This window comes from Staurois parvus, unplaced genomic scaffold (assembly GCF_062004578.1).
Source record: "Staurois parvus isolate SC_StPar_1 unplaced genomic scaffold, SC_StPar_1.0 ptg000327l, whole genome shotgun sequence".
In the NCBI taxonomy this organism is placed as follows: domain Eukaryota; kingdom Metazoa; phylum Chordata; class Amphibia; order Anura; family Ranidae; genus Staurois; species Staurois parvus.
This window is the reverse complement of record NW_028318123.1, coordinates 1,768,970-1,783,065: the sequence shown is the minus strand read 5'-3', so window position 1 is coordinate 1,783,065 and position 14,096 is coordinate 1,768,970.

Genomic DNA, 14,096 nt, shown 5'->3' with positions numbered 1-14,096 from the left:
CACCGATCCACCATTCATAGAGCATTTTTGAAAAAAAGAAAAATTCTAAACTTAGGTTTTTAATATAGATCCAAGATATCGAAGAATTTACCAGTGTTCAGTTATGCTATACCTATAAGGTCTGCAGCAACAGTTATTTTATGTGTAAATGTGATCAGGTAAATGTAAACCAAATGAGAGTACTTTATCATTTGTGGAGCAGGCAAAATGTCATAGTGAAGGTGAATGTGGCAAATAAATTTGCACAACTCATGCCAAATGTATGCAATTGGAGCAAATTACTATAACAAATATGACTCAAAGTACAAAATGGAAAAAGTGCAACCTTCTCTGCAACATTGGCTTCACAACAGATAGTGCAGTCAGAGGAGTGAGGAGAACAGGATTGAAGATATAACTGGAATCCTAAAACCAACTCTTTAGAGGAGGGGTGATGTGTACCCTAATTCAAAAAACACTAAAGGAGGTATCATCCCCATAACCAAGTAATGGACCAAAACAAAGAAAAAATAGGGGACTTACAATATACAGTACCTCCAACAGTAGATCGATGCAAAGAAAAAAATCCACATAAAACAAATTATATTTTATTACAAAGATTCATAAACCACTGCCACACAAGGCATTAAAATCACTTATTGCATGTACACATGTTGTAAGGATAGATTTGCACAGGAAGTACAAAGGTTAAAATTTGCATTGCATTTAAATACAATACATAGAGATGAGAAACAAGGTCTATGCATTTCACAGAGGAAATCCGCTTCTTCAGGACTTCTGTAATCTCTGATGTGTAATGTATGTATTATACATTTATAAGATACAGCTGAACCTTCAACAAAATGTAACATGTCAGAAGTGATAGAATTGTTTAAAGATTTTATTATAAGAACATTTATACCCTCACAAATAGGGAAGAAATGTGGGTAGCTGGGCGAAAAAGTGAACTGCCTCAAGCTAGATGTGGAAAGCAAAAAATACAGAGAAAACATCTGATGAAGGACTATCCTAACAAATGTGCCGTGGTGGTGAATAGTTCTGAAGTTAATTTAATAGATAATGATTCATAGGGGGTTATTTATTAAAACTGAAAAGTGCAAATATCTGGTGCAGCTCTGCATAGAAGCCAAACAGCTTCCAGGTTTTATTATCAAAAGTTAAGTGAACAAGCTGAAGTCAGAAGCTGGCTACCATGCACAACTGTACCAGATTCTGAGTGCACCAGTTTTAGTAAATCTACCCCACAGAGTGAAGCAGTGGACTAAGAGAAGAAGAAAGCAGCATTTGGTGAGCTAGAATTTGAAATCTTGTTGGAAGAGGTAACATTTATGTATGGACAAGTGATGTTTGCAATAAATGATCAAATAGGCAATACAGAAAAATGGAAAAAAACATTGCAAGACTATTTACAGTCACAATATTTGTACAGTGATACCACAGCCACAAGGATCTCCACCAGGTCAAAATTTGTGAAGCTTGTGCACAGTAATATGCATTTGAATTCAACACATGGCTGTATTAAATTTGGCCCTAAAACTACAGACAATTGACAAAATGTTGCAAATAGTGATATTCCACTTTCGGGTGCAGCTGTCACACCTACACATATCAGATATGTAGAAACATAACCAGTTTCCGACCACGCACTGTGGCTTTACTGCTACAGTGTGGTCTTCCTGCACAGAATCCCATATATATACATGATTCTACTTTTCAGGAAAGGGGGCACATGTGTGCCGGCCAACCTGTGCTGTCACTGCCTCCCTTACATGCCATCCGGTGACCGGAGGGAGTTTTGTGTATGTAAACAATACAGATCTCTCTCCTGTCAGTGTGGATGTGCCAGTTTTTATCTCCCTGCAAAAATTCCCTGGAATAAAAACCGGCATATCCCCTAGTAAAAAAACACACAGTACACAGTACCCATAGTAAAACAGCTCACAGATAACCCTTTGATCGCCCCAGATGTTTATGTGTCATTAGCACAATGACAGTTCTTTTTATTAGCACTGAGCACTGTATTAGTGTTACTGGAGAAGTCAGTGGTAGTTAGTCAGCTGCCACCCAGTGTCAGTTAGTGTCAGATTTCTTGAGCACTATCACTGTTTCTGATTACCGCCATTACTAGTATAAAAAAATTATTCCAGTATCTATACCATTGTTTATAGATGCTATAATTTGCCCACAAATCAATTAATATACTCTTAATTAAACATTTTAGCAAAAAGTAAAAAAATATTTTTTTTCACAATGTTTAGTCTTTTTTCATTTATAATGCAAAAAAATAAAAAACCCAGTGGTGATCAAATACCCCCAAAAGAAAGCTCTATTGGTGTGAAAACAAATTATATAAATTTAATTTTTGTACAGTGTTGCATGACTGAGCAAATGTCAGTTAAAGCATCTCAGTGCCATATAGCAATAAATGGCCTCCTCATGAAGGGGGGTAAAACCTCCGGAGGACCAGTGGATAATAAAGAGACTGCCAGTCTACCCATGTTTCCTGTTGCTAGAATGCAGTTTTATTAATACACTATTCCTTGCTTATAGTTAGAATTCTTTATTACATTTTAAGTATTTGTACAGATCAGACAATATTTAATACTATTATTTATTCCATTCATTCAAGTAACAGAGAGTGTTCACTCACACATACATAAGTACTGTATTTTAAATAGACACTTTACTATCATACATTTTGCAAAGTGAACATACATTTTTCAAAGTAAACATTCATGTTACCAATAAAGCTGCGCCTACTCCTGCAGTAATATGCCCTATAAATGTAATTGTTGAGCAAAAAAGTTGAATGCCTTGCTTGATATGCAGATAGCTACTACAGAGTGCATCTTTAAACCCAAGAAGAGTAAAAATAATAATAATAATAATAATAATAACATAATATTACAAATATCTAGATGCTCATTAGTTTTTTTTTTGTTTTTGTTCGCTTTTTAAGAAAAAATGCATATTTCAAACTATATTTTATTATAGCTTAATATCCATATGATAGGTCTGGAGTGTTTTAAATATGTTATTTTTGTGACTTTAAATGATTAGAGATTATACCTATTGTAAAGATATTTCATAAATTTTCTAATAACAATAGTGTAATGAATAGTTTACCATAGTTTTTGAGTTGTGATGCTGGATGATTAACATTTTATGTTGTAAGAAAAGTTTCTTTCTTGTTGAGAGAGTGTAGCTTGACTTTGCTATCTTTAAGTTACTTAGAAAGTAAATTCATACTACTGCAGCTGAGAACCCATACTGAGTAGTTTAACTAGTTGCCGACCGCAGATAGCCGAATGACGGCTGCACTGCGGCCGGCCAGTTCTGAGTGGACGTCATATGACGGCCTCCCAGAACGCGCTCTCCTGCGCTCCCCAGGGGGCGCGCACCCGGCGATCTCCGTGATTGCTGTGTCCTACGGACACAGCTGATCACGTGATGTGGTAAAAGGCCAATCACAGCGGCCTTTTACCACGTGATCAGCGGTGTCCAATGACACGCTGATCAGAGGGAAATGCAAGTGCCGGTTCTCGGCTGCACTTTCCTCATGCTGTCAGATCGTGAGGAAAGTACTGCCGAGAACCGGCAGTTGTCAGAGCGGGGATCGGCACCGATCATCAGGGCACTGATGATCAGTGCCCTGATGATCGGTGCCCAGCAGTACCACCCGCAAGTTCCGCCCACCTGTGCCCAGCAGTGCGCCCACTAGCTCCGCCCACCTGTTCCCAGCAGATCACCCACCTGTGCCCAGCAGATCACCCACCTGTGCTCAGCAGTGCACCCACCTGTGCCACTCTGCAGTGTCACACACCTGTGCCCAGAAGTGCCACCTACCTGTGCCCAGCAGTGCCACCCACCTGTGCCCACCCACCTGTGCCCACCAGTGCCACCCACCTGTGCCCACCCACCAGTGCTGCCCACCAGTGCCACCCACCAGTGCCACCCACCAGTGCTGCCAGTCAGTGCCCCCAGTCAGTGCCCAGGGGTTGTGCCAGTCAGTGCCTCCAGTCAGTGCCCAGCAGTGATGCCAGTCAGTGCCGTCTATCAGTACCCATCATCAGTGTCACCTATCAGTGCCGCCTATCAGTGCTGCATATTAGTGCCGCCTATCCGTGACACCTCATTAGTGCTGTCTATCAGTGCCGCCTATCCGTGCCACCTCATTAGTACTGCCTATCAGTGCCCTTTAGTGCTGCCTATCAGTGCCCATCAGTGCCACCTATCAGTGCCCATCAGTGCTGCCTCATCAACGTACATCAGTGAAGGAGAAAAAATACCTGTTTGAAAAATTTTATAAAAGAAACTTTTTTTTTTTTTTCAAATTTTTTGCAGTTTTTTTATTTATAGCGCAAAAAGTAAATTAAATACCACCAAAAGAAAGCTCTATTTATGAGAAAAAAATGATCAAAATTTCATATGGGTACAATGTTGCATGACCGCGCAATTGTCAATCAAAGTGCGGCAGCACTGAAAGCTGAAAATTGGCCTGGTAAATAAGGGGGTATAAGTGCCTGGTAGGCAAGTGGTTAAAGAGCAATATGAAGAACCTGTGACCTTTGTGATGTCTTAGATACACAAAATATTTCATACAGTTTGTAACTCTAGTCCTGGGAACAGTACAACAGACAAGAAATGCTGGGTTTTTTTTACACTTAAATACTACTGCCATTTTATTATTCAACACTAGCCAAAAAAAAACAGGCAAATCTAAGGCCTGATTCACACATATTCCTCTTGTTTGTGTCATGAAAACACAAGAAAAATTTCCCTGGGTGTTGAAGATTTGTTTTATCTGCATATGCGTAATGTGCCTGTGTTGACATCAGTTTACACTGGTTTAAATGTGTTTACATACAAATGCATATATGCCTTTGGGTGATTACAAACAGTGTTTTTGCCATCCAAACCACCCAGAATGCTATGTGACAAGGGAATTCACAGAATACCTTGAGCTTCAGAGTTTATTGTGGGTTCTGATTTCAGAAGACATCTTGTCAGCTATTCTGTTGCAAGGAGGATGACATTTCTGCCAGTCTATTTCAGCTCCATACATAAAGACTAGCAGGATATAAGCATTGAAGGTTTTCCTGCTGCTTAGGAGACTTAGAAAACAGATTTTCATTTGGTTAGCAAAAACTTTGAGTATACTTTGACAAGTTTTACAACTTTACATTTTGTAAGTCAGTGGAAGCATTCACCTACTTCTCATGGTGACAGCTAAGATTACATACAATGACACCAAAATGAAGAAAAAGTGTGCCTCCAGAAGACACTGGTGAGTTAGCATATGTATATATGTTTGTTTTATTTCTTCATTGTTTTTGTTTATTTTATTTAATCTGTGTGTTTATACAGTATATATATATAAATATATATATATATATATTATTTATATATATAGTTTTACTTGCTTTCTTTCGTCTGTTTGTTATGGGTTTAATGTTAATACAATGGTAAAGCTGTGTTCAGTTATCATGCATGGTAGAAGGATAAAGTAAAACTAAAGTCTTAATAATTATTTTAATTTTCGATAGAAATGGGGGGGATAGTTATAAACCCTTTTTGCACATGGAGGTTCTGCTCAGTGCTCGGATGAACATTCCATTTAGTTTGCTTTTTTACTGAATGCCACAATCAACATTTCTCACATTCTCACATTCCTCAAATACTCTGCTATTAAGTTAACATTAGGGATCAGCCTAGGACCCAAATCTTAGCTATTCGTGTGCTTGGGCTAGCACACACACATTTACCCATTTAGCAGAAGCCTATCATCATGTCTAATAGCAATTTTACTACTATTATTATACATGACAGCTTCCTGCTAACAATGCTTGTGAAACCACTGCCCACTGCCAAATCTTTAAAAACCATTGACAGTAGTTGTCCCTATTCACTTACATAAGAGAATCCACGGTCATGTTAGCAAGGGAGCTGGAGGCAGTTATAAAATGAAGTGGGGGTTCCACCTAATTAATCATAGGCCCTTCAGGTATGAAATTAATTTTAAGGGGGAACTCATGCAAAAAAAAATATCCCACCAAATTCTTCACCATACTCAAACACACACACACACACACACACACACACACACACACACGTGTGTGTTTTTCACACATATTGGGGATTATTTACTAAAACTGCATGGTGCAAAGTTGTTGTTTTTTTACAAAGCTTAGTTGAACAATCTGAAGTTTGAAGCTGATTGGCTACTATGCACAGCTGCACCATATTCTGAATGCACCAGGTTTAGTAATTCTCCCCATTGTCTATCAACAATGCTACTGATCTTCATATAGTGCTGCTGCTGATCCTCAATCTGCTGCTGATCCTCAAAATATTGATGAAAACCCATCACCCTCCTAGAAGACATGATTCATTATGAACACCTGCATCACCAGGTTGAAGTCAAATGTCAAGCAAGATACATGTGGGATTTTTTCCAAAATGTAATAGACATGTCCTACTCCGAAAAGGCAGACATGCTCTGTCTTAAGATGCTGTGGTTTGACCACCAATTTATCCTCCAGAGCCTGCTCCCCCTGCATCCCTGCGGACATTACAGGTCACCATTGATTGCACTATACACCTTTGGGGCTGTATGGACTGCCTCCATAGTTACAGACTTAGGTACTTGGCACTATTGTGGCCATAAGTGATATATGATCACCCCAGTACTTCCATATTTCTCTCTACACGTCATCCCATATTTTAGTTTGCTTTCAGCCCCATTAGCTCAGGTATTGGGCTCTAGGCCTGCAATTTTTTTCATCCTGTAATTGTATGTCCTGCGTGATTGGAGAGTCTGCCTGTATGTCCGGGTGGGTGCTTTTATTATATGGCAACGTTGTAATTTTTGTTTTATTGTGCAGGGTGGAGGGTTATCTGTATTTTTGATATGTGGTATTTATTTGTCAATAAACATTACTGTTTTGAAGCCGCAGACCTGTTCTCTGCTGGACCTTCTTTCTTGTGGGTTCTTTACTCACAGGTCGTTTTTTTTTTTAAATCATTGTATCTGGTCCTGAGGACACCACCCTCAATTTTTTATTGGGTGAGTCGGCAAAACATTATTTAAATTCTTTTTTGCAGTGGATCCCAATTGTGTTTTTATTTTAAACTATAAGTGAAGCCTTGAGGCTTCACAGTTCGTTTCCTGCTGCGCATGCACAAACCGCGCTGGACTTTGTTAATGGGCTGCAGTCATCTGGGACCTCTGAAGTGTTCCAGAAGCCTGCAGGAGGTGGGGGGGCAAACTTTTGGCTTAGATTGCAATGGTATACTGACATGGAAGTGGGAGCGAGTACCTGTCAAAACCACTCCCCCCAAAAACTTGACAAATGTGGCAGTGGAGGGGGGGAGGAGGCAGACAAATGAAACTTCAACTTTTGGGTGGAATTCCACTTTAACTGCATCCCTACTAATAAGCCTAATGGTTAAAAATTATATTCCTTGATTTATTTGCCCATTTTAGCAACTAAGAGATTACTGTTTTCTCTGGTCCAAATCCTGTGTGTAAACCTGTTTCTTATACAGCTAGTTTTTTTAACATATGATGAGTTTTTAATTATTATTATTATACAGGGTTTATATAGCGCTAACAGTTTGCTCAGCGCTTTACAATATAACGGGAGACAATACAGCAACAATACAGTTCAATACAAGAGGGATTTGAGGGCCCTGCTCCTTGGAGCTTACAATCTAGGAGGGAGGGGCTAGTGGTACAAAAGGTAGTAACTGTGGGGGATGGACTGGTCGGAAGAGTAGAAGATTCCAGTATTAGCTGAGGGCAGGATAGGTTTCCCTGAAGAGATAGGTTTTCAGAGATCGCCTAAAAGTGAGCAGAGTAGGCGATAGTCTAATATATTAGGGTAGAGAATTCCAGAGGATGGGGAAAGCTCTGGAGAAGTCCTGGAGATGAGCATGGGAGGAGGAGACAAGGGAGCTAGAGAGTAGGAGGTCTTGCGAGGAGCGGAGAGTACAGTTTGGGTGATATTTAGAGACAAGATCAGTGATGTAATTTGGGACAGAGTTATAAATGGCTTTATACGTTATTGTTAGTGGTTTGAATTTTATCCTTTGGGCAACGGGAATCCAATGGAGGGATTGGCAGAGAGGGGTGGCAGATACAGAATGGTTAGTAAAGTGGATGATTCTGGCAGCAGCATTCATGATAGACTGAAGAGGGGATATCTTGCGATGAGGTAGGCCAATGAGGAGGGAGTTACAATAGTCAAGACGAGATATAACAAGGGAGTGGATAAGTTGCTTAGTGGTTTCCGAGGTTAGGAATGAGCGTATCTTGGAGACGTTGCGGAGGTGAAGTCTACAAGATTTGGACAGTGATTGGATTTGGGGCTGAAAGGACAGATGGGAGTCCAGGATTACACCTAGTACCCTGGCATGAGGCGAGGGTCTGATGATTGTGTTATTGATCTTGATGGAGAAGTCAGGGGAGGGGGCACGGGCTGGGTGGAATACTAAGAGCTCGGTTTTGGAAAGTTTGAGTTTGAGGAAGTGGAGTGACATCCATGCGAATATGTCACTGTGCACTGAGCGAAAGCCAGACTGTAAAGGGTCAAGAAGGTTGTTGTCGGTGAGGTGGGAGCTCAGGCGATTGTAGACTGAACGTTCTACGAGTTTAGAGGTAAATGGCAGCAGGGAGATGGGTCTTAAGTTGTTCAGGTTGGTGGGGTCCAGGGAGGGCTTTTTAAGTATGGTAGTGATGTGCGCATGCTTTAGAGGGGGAGGGGAAGGCATCAGTAGAGAGGGAAAGATTGAAGATGGGAGTGCGAGAGCATAGGATGGAAGAAGAGGGTGACCGTAGTAGTTGTGAGGGGACAGGATCCAGGGGGCAGGTAGTGAGACGGGCTTCTGAGAAAACCTTAGTGACCTCTTCGGTAGTAGCAAGGTCAAAAGAGGAAAGTGTTGAGGGAGGTTTAGTATAAGGTATGCTAAGTGGGATGGATGTCTGTGCAGTGGCGATGCCCCTACGAATTGTGTCAATCTTGTTTTTGAAATGATTTGCAATCTCGTGAGCAGTGAGTGAGGTACTGGGTGGGGGTGGAGGTGGAGAATATAGAGAGTTAAAAGTAGAGAAGAGACGATGAGGACTGGATGACAAGGTATTAATAAGAGTGACAAAGTAGGCTTGTTTGGCAGCATGAAGGGAGGACTTGTATGTTAAGAGAGCAGATTTATATAGGGTGAATGCTTGTTGAGATTTGGTTTTACGCCACAATCGCTGCAGCACATGACTATGTCGTTTAAGATTTCTGGTGTCGTCAGTCTGCCAAGGTTGTAACGGTCATGGCCTGATGCTTCGTGTTGTTAGAGGAGCAAGTGAGTCTAATGTGGATGAAAGCGAACTGTTATAGACAGCAGTGGCCAGGTCAGGGCAGGATAGGGGAGAGATTCTGTCGTAGAGCTGGTCAGTTGCAGAGTGGAAAGGAGTAGGGTTCAAGTTGTGAAGGTTTCTGTTAGTAACTGCTGCTTGGAGGGATAAGTGTTTGAAGACGAGGACACTGTGAAGGTGATGAGATTTTGATCAGAGAGAGGAATGGGGGTGTTTGTGAGGTTGTAGGGAGTGCAAAGATGGGAGAAAAGAAGGTCTAATGTATTCCCATCAGAGTGAGTGGAGGACTGTATACATTGTACTAATGCAAAAGATGAGGTTATGCTGAAGAGTTGGGATGTAGCCTGGTTGTTGACATTAATAGGGATGTTAAAATCTCTGAGAATGATAGTGGGTAGTTCAGAGGAGAGAAAGTAGGGTAGCCAGGTGGAGAAATCATCAAGAAAGTGGGACACCGGTCCAGGAGGCTGATAGATCACTGCAATTCTCAGACAAAATGGGAGAAAACAGCCGGATGCAGTGAGTCTGGAAAGAAGAGAAGGATAGAGAGGGAGGATTATGGAGGACTTGAAAGGTGCTGAGTGGGGATAGAAGCAAACCAACTTCACCACCTTTCCGACTGGGTGAGTGGGTCCAGAGGAGGCCTCCATAGGAAAGTGCTGCGGGAGAAGCAGAATCTGCTGCTTGGAGCCAGGTTTCTGTAATTGCTAGTAGGTTAAGGGAGCGGGAGACAAAAAGGTCATGGACAGAGGTGAGCTTATTACAGACAGAGCGGGCATTCCAGAACGCACATGAAAAAGGGAGTGTTGTTTTTGGGAGCACGGGGACTGATATTAAATTGAGGGGATTGCGGTTATTCCTGGAAGAAAGAGGACGCCTGGTGTGTGGGTGAGATAGTGGAGGACCAGGGTTTGGGGAGATATCCCCAGAGGTTAGGAGAAGAAGAAGGGTGAGGAAAGTAACATGGGAGCGGGATGTACATGAGTGCACATGACTTTCAGTCCTGCTGTTTGGGTCAGCAGGAGAGTGAAGTATCAGCAGGAGGTGATGAGAGCAGTAGTAGAAAGATGGTAGCAGTGAGGGTGAGATATACAAGTTTTGGGGTGGAGCAGAGGGGGAAGGAAGTGAGATTTCGGGAATGCAGGAAAGTAATATGAAAAGGAGGAGTAGAGGGGACATATTAAAAGGTACACGTAGTGGGACTCAGACTTGTAAGAGATGTTTCCCAGGGTGTTTGCTTGCAGTCCATCCAGCGCACAGTTTCTTGTTGTTGTATCTTCCTGCTGCTTGAGTTATCCTGCTTTAATTAAACTGCTGTGTTTAACTGCATCTTAGCACTCTATCAAAGCAACACTCACGTAAAAGCAGCACCCCATCTGTGACTGAGCCCCCATCTGTGATTTCCCCCCATGAGCTGATCTAAATTTGTAGAGAGATGGTCAAATGAGCACTCTTCTCCACCCCAATTAGGAACTGATAAGGATCACATGAATAGGGGGGGATGTTTCTCAAACACAGACCAGACACAGGCTACAGTCATAAAAAAGAGTGCAACTAGAGGTGAGAACTAATCAACATATACAAAAATATATATATACACTATTTGTTCTGAAATTAACAGGAGTCTATGTTGTTGTAGTTTAGAGTGGAGAAGCAGATAGCAGCATTTACCCAGAAATAGCAGGAGTCTATGCATTGTAGTTTAGAGTGGAGAAGCAGATAGCAGCATAAACCTGTGAAAAGCATGGAAGGCATGATTAAACTGCTGTGTTTAACTGTGTCTTAGCACTCCATCAAAGCAACACTCACGCAAAAGCAGCACCCCATCTGTGACTGAGCCCCCCATCTGATAATCATTTTATCTTGCCTCAGGAACAATGGTTTTATACAAACAGCCCTGATGAAGGTGACACTGCAACTGCCCTGAAGCACATTGACATAAACAATATGCCCATACTGTATGTAAGATTTATCTGCTTGCCTTTTGTCATTAAAGTCTTCCCTCTGGTATGGATTTAAGAACATTCTATATTGACATTTTATTGAGTTTATTTCCTAACTTATATAAGGGATATGCCTGGTTTATATTCAATGTAAATTAGGTTTGTCACATTTTTTTAATCTGAGCACATGCATTCACAATTGACTCATGGAACTGAAAGCAGAATAGACAATGGTAGATATACTAGTGGGGGGCAAGTGACTACCATAATGATCTGATCTGTTTTCAGTTTATAAGGCTATGATGTTTGAGCTTTTATTAGATAGAAAAATGTCTTATCTTTAAACACCCTTTACACTAACCAATCCCGTATCCCTAACAAAAAGACTAAGCCTTTCTTTAACCTCAATGCTAACGCTTCTTTGTTAGCTTAAACCCCATTCTGTTACTCTAATGCTGTTCCTACAATACCTATTCCTGTAACCTTAACACAAACCTATCTTTTTGTAAACAACCCCTTGTTTGCATAGTTGCTTTTCCTGATCTTGGATTCTCTGCATCAAAATGTATTTAAAATAAATACAAGATTAATTTTTATTTTATTTTTAAATACAATTTATGTATGTACTGTATGTAAAAAAATATTTTTTTACATCAGTTGCCTGTAACCCCAATGGAGGCACTATGCATATTCTGCTACAGTGCACATATTCACAGTTAACTTGATGACAATAGATTAATCACAATTTAGAGTTATAGCTGGATTCTGTGTTCTTCACCTATAGCGGTCCCCTTCCCCATAAGACAAGCAGGCCTACCAGTACTAAGCTGCCCCCAGGACTTATACACAATATTATAGTGCCTGGCTACCATGCCAGGGAAGATGCGAACTAAGCACAGCAAACAGGTACTTGTGGTTGGCAGATAGGCAGCATGGTTCAATGACAGTCCAGGTACAAGGCAGGCAAAGTTCAGAATAGTCAGGATCAATTTTGTAGTCAAAAGGCAGGCAGAGTTCAGGGAATAGTGGGTATCTGTTCCAAGGTCATGAACAATGAAAATTAATAAGCAGAGTAGACAAAAAGGGAGCTTGGAGCTTATGTTACAAATGCAAAGTCACAAGTATGAGACTTCAGGCTTGCTGGCTTAAATCAGGTTTGGTCTCCACCCAGAGACTGGCTACATCAATCATCTTGCAGGTGAAAAGACAGACAGGGAGAATGTATCACAAACAAAACCAGGATGCTGGAATGAGATCATCAGCTGTGATGGAGCAGGAGCACTACATGCTCCTGACATAACCAGGCTTTTCTGCAGCAGTGGAGGGTGAAGACATAACTATTCAGACTTGCAGGGGTGCCTTGATCCTAAGACTAGTTTTGTAGAATTATTGGCAGGTAAAACAGTTTCTATGTATGGGTTTAGACTGTGTGTGTGTGTAACTGTGATCAGCGTCATGTACTGTAGATAATGGCATCATTATTAGGTGTTACTGTACAAAACTCCTTTCAACTTTTAATTATGTATGTATTTGGAGCAGCCATATCTGTGCATTACACTTATGAAGATTGTGTCCTATTTAGTAGTATCAGACAGTGATTGCACACTTAATTTCGCCTCTCAGTGCAAGTTTTTCAATCTGCTTACACTAGATGAACATTATACAAGTGCCTGGCTTATGCATTTCATTCATATCATAGAAGTGAAACAAATTATGCTTCCCCTGAAAACATCTTGCTAATTGTCAGAAAGAAGAGTGCTCAAGTATGACACATTTATAGAAAACACTTGTCATGCATTGTTCATGCAGTAATGGTCATCTTTAGAGATGAGCGAATTATTCAAAAATTCGATTCGGCTGATTCGCCGAATTTGCGGAATAAATTCGATTTGATGCGAATTTATTCGCTGCGAATTTAACTTATTAAAAGGGTTTCTAGGCTTCAGAGAGCCTTTATATTAGTGCAGAACACTGTACCTTTAATTTAAATGCCCTTGGAGTCTGCTGGGGAAGAGAAATAATACTGTCAGTCAGTATGACATGCAGATGAGTGCCGTCGATCTTAGAATCACCGCACACTTCACTCATTTGGGCAGTCACGGGGCCAAAACCAGAGTGTGGAGCCACAGTGTGGCGGTGGAGGCAGCAGCAATGGGAGGCCATACAGCACCCTATGACAAAATGGAAACCACCAGCAGTGTGAGGAGACCTGAAAGTGGCACATGGCAGAGTGTGGCGATGGAGACAGCAGCAATGGGAGGCCGTACAGGGACCCATGACACACTCTGGACCTGGCAGCAGCATGAGGAGGCGGTACAGGGGCCCATGGCAGAGTGGCGAAGCGTAAGCAGCTTAAATTGAAGGCCATACAGAGGCCTATGTTAAAAAGTCCCCCCAGCAGCAAGAAGAAGAAGAAGAAGAAGAAGAGGATGAGGATGAAGAAGAAGAAGAAGAAGATGAGGATGAAGAAGAAGAAGAAGAAGAAGAGGATGAGGATGAAGAAGAAGAAGAAGAAGAAGAAGAAGAAGAGGATGATGATGAGGATGAGGAAGAAGAAGAAGAAGAAGAGGATGAGGATGAAGAAGAGGATGAGGATGAAGAAGAAGAAGAAGAGGATGATGGTGAGGAAGAAGAAGAAGAAGAGGATGAGGATGATGAAGAAGAAGAAGAAGAGGATGAGGATGAAGAAGAAGAGAATGAGGATGAAGAAGAGGATGAGGATGAGGAAGAAGAAGAAGAAGAAGAAGAGGATGAGGAAGAAGAAGAAGAAGAAGAGGATGAGGATG